This window comes from Schistocerca nitens, chromosome 1 (genome assembly GCF_023898315.1).
Source record: "Schistocerca nitens isolate TAMUIC-IGC-003100 chromosome 1, iqSchNite1.1, whole genome shotgun sequence".
NCBI classification, from domain to species: Eukaryota; Metazoa; Arthropoda; class Insecta; order Orthoptera; family Acrididae; genus Schistocerca; species Schistocerca nitens.
Genome location: NC_064614.1, coordinates 1097356695 through 1097362122, shown reverse-complemented (window position 1 = coordinate 1097362122; position 5428 = coordinate 1097356695). Strand labels below are relative to the sequence as shown.

Genomic DNA, 5428 nt, shown 5'->3' with positions numbered 1-5428 from the left:
CTAGTTTAGGGACAACTTCACCTTTACAGTGTTTGTATGAATCTCCAAATTTGAGCCAATTTGATGTATTATATTTCCTGTGTTTCTTTTACTATTCTGTGTTTAGTCTTAATAAATCATATTGTTATTTTGGACAGAACTTTCATTCTGTTAATCGATAGAGCAACCCTATCATTCCTCACTATGCTAATGAAACCTTTGTTTATTTAACTTATTTATCAAATTAAATTATTGCAGGTGCCAAACTCTCTTCTACTCCACTGGCAGGGTTGATTAGAGTCAGTTCGCGTATTTTTTTTATCCTTGTGCAACAGCAAAAGTCGGAGTTAGAATAGGGGGGGGGGGGGGCTTAGAGCATGATTTACATATGTGGATTCTAGTAGAATTTAGTGATAAATACACTGCTAGCCCCGGCACCTCGCACTATGAGATAAAATACTAAATGCTCTTTGCACACCATTACGTACTTACTGATGCAAATATGTATATTACCATACAGCAACTACTCGCACGCACCGAAACTGTTCAAAGACAAGAGTCCAGTGCATACACTCCATTACAGTGGAACACTGGGTGCCATATTCTTTGACATCAGTTATTGCACACATTGCAGAATGAGATTTTCACTCTGCAGCGGAGTGTGCGCTGATATGAAACTTCCTGGCAGATTAAAACTGTGTGCCGGACCGAGACTCGAACTCGGGACCTTTGCCTTTCGCGGGCAAGTGCTCTACCAACTGAGCTACCCAGCCAGTACTGGCAGAAGTGTAGCTGTGAGGACGGGGCGTGAGTCGTGCTTGGGTAGCTCAGTTGGCAGAGCACTTGCCCGCGAAAGGCAAAGGTCCCTAGTTCGAGTCTCGGTCCGGCACACAGTTTTAATCTGCCAGGAAGTTTCATTGCACACATTGTTTATAATACGAGTGTAACTGCTGCTTCACGAACACTCTTGTGTGTTGTTAGAATGAGATTCATTTGAAGAATCTTCAGGAAATTTACGAGGGACATTTCATAAATAATGCAAACAATTTTTTTTTACTTCCACTTTTTTTCATTATCTCTTTCCACTCCTTCAAACAGCCTTCCTGCTTCTCTATGACTGAATCCCAAAGTCTCGGAAGCCCTATTATTTCATCCAGAACACCACTTCTGTTCATCTGTTGAATAGCTCGGTTAACTGTGTAGAAAGCACTTCCAGAGACAGATAACGAATTGCACGCGTAGGTTTTGTCAACTTGGGAACAAGTCGTAGTCTGGAAGTGGTATTCTGGTGGTCTCTTTTCTGGGCTGTACTTTCGCAGTTTTTGGGCTTTGGGATACAACATTGCTTATATGCGGGCGAGCACTGTCGTGGAGAACAAGTGGCCCAGCCTCGAGCTACTGACGCCAGGTTTTGCGCATTTTTCTGAGCAGACTTTGCGTGGAGTTACGATAATATACTGCAGTAGCATTTGTTCTACACGGCACGCTATCTGTCATGATCATTTCTTGGTGATTACAAGCAAAAAGTCATAATTTGCCTGAGCTTTGACTGAGCGCGTCGAAATGTTTTTGGAGGCTCTCCACTCATTGGATTGTGATTTCAACGCCAGTTCCACGTTTAATCAATAGCGACAGTTTGACACAGGAATCTTTGACCTTTACGATCGAATCATTGTTTGGGCAAAGTCGCAATGTCCAGGCGTTCAGAGGACTCCTCACAAGTCGCCCTGCGATATTCTTAAAGAGCAACTCCCACAAGTTTCATACTTCGTTTATATGTTGACGTATTTGGCCTTCCGAGACCTGAATTATCGCCTATGCTAGTACGACCTCTATAGCCTGTAGAGGGCAATGTGCTGTGCATCGCGGGAGCAACTCTGGCGCATTTATCTGCCCGCCTGTCTCTGCAGACCGAAGCCTTTCATGACTACGAGACACGCATGCGTCTCCTCATTATATTTTTTAACTTTATCTGTAGGCTGCAGAGCAGCGTGTTACGCTGCTGCCAGTCCGCCCCCCCCCCCCCCTTTGGGGGGAATCGAAACACAATAAAGAAAAGAAAACATCTTCAGTTAGAACTGAAGCAGGCACTGTATAACAGAGATGAGAGCGTGGAGCAATGGAAACGTGTCACTTGGATGCTACTCTTCTCCAAATTCAAGGGTAGAATTTAATGCTGATTTTTCACCTAAGTCATCGTGATGTGTTGGTGAATGTGCCAACACCTTGTAGATAGAGGAGGCCGAAAATGCACGCTATCTAACGCAGACGGGCGTGAATTCTGGAACAGGATAAGTAGTGAATTCTAATAAGAAAAGTACGTAGCTCCTTTGGTACTTATCTTTTAATCCATCCTTTGTATACATCGTTCTTGATGAGACATCTGGAGATTGTGGCGATACAAGTGCGACTCTTTAGATACAAGCTATCTAAGGCTAATGGCGCCTTGCTAGGTCGTAGACATGAACTTAGCTGAAGGCTATTCTAACTGTCTCTCGGCAAATGAGAGCAAAGGCTTCGTCCGTATAGTAGCTAGCAACGTCGTCGTACAACTGGGGCGAGTTGCTAGTACGTCTCTCGAGACCTGCCGTGTGGTGGCGCTCGGTCTGCGATCACACAGTGGCGACACGCGGGTCCGACATGTACTAATGGACCGCGGCCGATTTAAGCTACCACCTAGCAAGTGTGGTGTCTGGCAGTGACACCACACATCGTGTTTGTGAGATTACAGGAAGTTATCAGCATGAGAGGCATTGAGGGAAGCGTGTACATTATTAATGCATGTGGGTTCCTAATGGTGTTCTCCTTCGAATAGTATATTTCTGGAGTTGAGAACAAGCAGACAGTTTCGCTGTTTAACAGTAAATCTTGCAGTAGACGTTTGGGGCTCGGAAGCCACATGCAGCCATGAGGGAAAGGAGTATCTTGAAGCACTTATTGGGACAGAATGCAGGGCCCAAGAATTTGTTCCGCACTGTGCAGACATTACGTTCGGTCGATGAGGTGGAAAAACGTCCTACCTGAACCTACCTGTTAAGCACTTCTTGCCACAGCAGAGGCTGGGAGTGTGAGGCAAATCTCGGTCACCCAGTCATCGTGTCCTTTGTGAACAGGGATGACGGCCGTAAAAATTCTCGAATTTCCGTGTTCACTGTGGACAGCATGCTATCGAGTGAGCTGACAGGTGGTGTCCTCCATCGGCCCTCAGAGTTTTTTGGGAAGCCTCAGGCCTTCAAAACTATTTTTGAAGGAACGCAACATTTATGGCAGATCTGATCTATGTTGGAACACAAAATTACTTCTCTTAGTTTAGCTGGGGACCCTGGTTGGGCACCAGGTAATTTTCAGGCTCTCCAGATAATGATCTCCCTGATAAATGTGTTGTTGACTTTGGAGTTTTATGGAAACTCAAAATAACACGCTGCGTGAAGTAGCTGTGAGGAAGAAAAATAACCTGCGCTTTTGTTGGACGTGCTATTCCTAACGAAGTATCTTTTTTTAATAACTTTTTAAAAAAGAAATTGCTAACCTTCTGGAGCCGAGGTAACCCTTTTTTAATCTGATGGATGTAGTTAATATTTTACAGGTGTGCTTGACGGCCGTTTATACTGTATACTTGCATTTTGTAGAAAAAAGTACTATGACATGTATACTTGATTTTTAGTATTATTAACTTGCAATGAGTAATAAAGTGAAGCGCGGAGTGCGACAGCTGTAGCAGGTGGTGGAGCCCCCGGAGCCAGCGCACGCTCGCTCTGAAAACTCATCATCAACGGCCCGCGCTTGCGTAATCTGATATCTCGCCTTCTGTACCACTTACAGAAATGCTTTTGCACTTCCTCCGGTGTAGCTTGACGAGAAAAAGACGAATTTTACCTTCATTTTCGCCTTAGAAGCAAAGTAGCCCCGTAAATATTTAATTTATAAAATAAATATCGATAATCAAGCAAAACTTTTAAGGTATTACGCGAGAAACACTGTTCATCGAAATTATTAAAATTACGATGGCCAAAGTACACAGATCTTATGGTGCCTTCGATTACTACCACAGATCCTATCGGTACCCAAGTGAAAGTAACCCTGCAAGACTACATTGTACTTGCGATATGTTTTGGAAGGCGACAAGCAACTCGGAGTTGCCCGTCAGCAATCACTTTAAGTAGTAAACCTGCCCTTTGACTACTTATCCGATGCGTCTGCTAAATTTATTTTGCTCTTTGACTGTGTTGTTGACAGCCTGCAATAGAGGTTATCACAGTTATCAGAATCTAAATGAACCAAAATGCTCAAATAGTGTTAATGAAATGGTGGCCCTGTCATTATTTTTATCAACTGTTCATAGGTGATTAGTATATCATCATAATATTGACCTTTTATAAAATTTACGGCGCAAGTTTATTGATAAAATTGGACAAAAATACTTGTCAAGCGAGATGAAAAATAAACATGATCTGATGGTAGCACAAATATGCAACGAACAGTTGACAAACACTATGTGGCAGCTGGTTGGCAAAGACTAAGGTTTGTCTGATCGAACTATTTACTCTGGCTCTAAATACAGATAACACAATCTGAAATTATCTAACAATGAATACGTCTTAGTCTACACATAACTTATATTACACTCATGCTCATAAATTAAGGATAATTAAAGAATGTGGTGCCACACAACGTGGCACAACACATAACTGGCGCTAATAGCACAGGCACACAGGGAACACACACGACACAGATCAGTAAGTCCACGGTACTGGTGATAAGTTGAGAAAACTGTCCCGAAACACATGTGCTACAAAACGCCACAATTTCCTGCGCATGTACCCCGACATCAATATGGGATATGATCACCAAGCACACGTACACAGGCCGCACAACGGGTTCGCATACTCTGGATCAGGTGGTCGAGCAGCTGCTGGGGTATAGCCTCCCATTCTTGCACCAGTGCCTATCGCAGCTCCTGAAGTGTCGTAGGGGTTTGAAGACGTGCATCGAGACGTCGACCGAGAGCATCCCAGACGTGCTCGATGGGGGTATAGGTCAGGAGAACAGGCAGGCCACTCCATTCTCCTGATATCTTCAGTTTCAAGGTACTCCTTCACGATGGCAGCTGGGTGGGGCCCTGCGTTATCATCCATCTGGAGGAAGGTGGACCCACTGAACCCCTGAAAAGACGGACACACTGGTGCAAAATGGCGTCCATATACACCTGACCTGTTACAGTTTCTCTGTCAAAGACATGCAGGGGTGTACGTGCACCAATCATAATCCCACCCCACTCCATCAAACCACGACCTCCATACAGATCCCTTTCAAGGACATTAAGGGCTTGGTATCTGGTTCCTGGTTCACGCCACATGAAAACCCGGCGAGAATCACTGTTCAGACTATACCTGGACTCGTCCGTGAACATAATCTGGACCACTGTTCCAATGACCATGTACTGTGTTCT

At 44.2% G+C, this 5428-nt stretch overlaps 1 non-coding gene across 1 annotated transcript; it reads right to left on the bottom strand.

Annotated features, from left to right (window-relative positions):
* Positions 1 to 677: 677 nt before the first annotated feature.
* Positions 678 to 752, bottom strand: Trnas-cga (transfer RNA serine (anticodon CGA)). Its single transcript has one exon. It is a non-coding gene; the product is annotated as a tRNA-Ser (tRNA).
* Between the last annotated feature and the right edge of the window lie 4676 nt (positions 753 to 5428).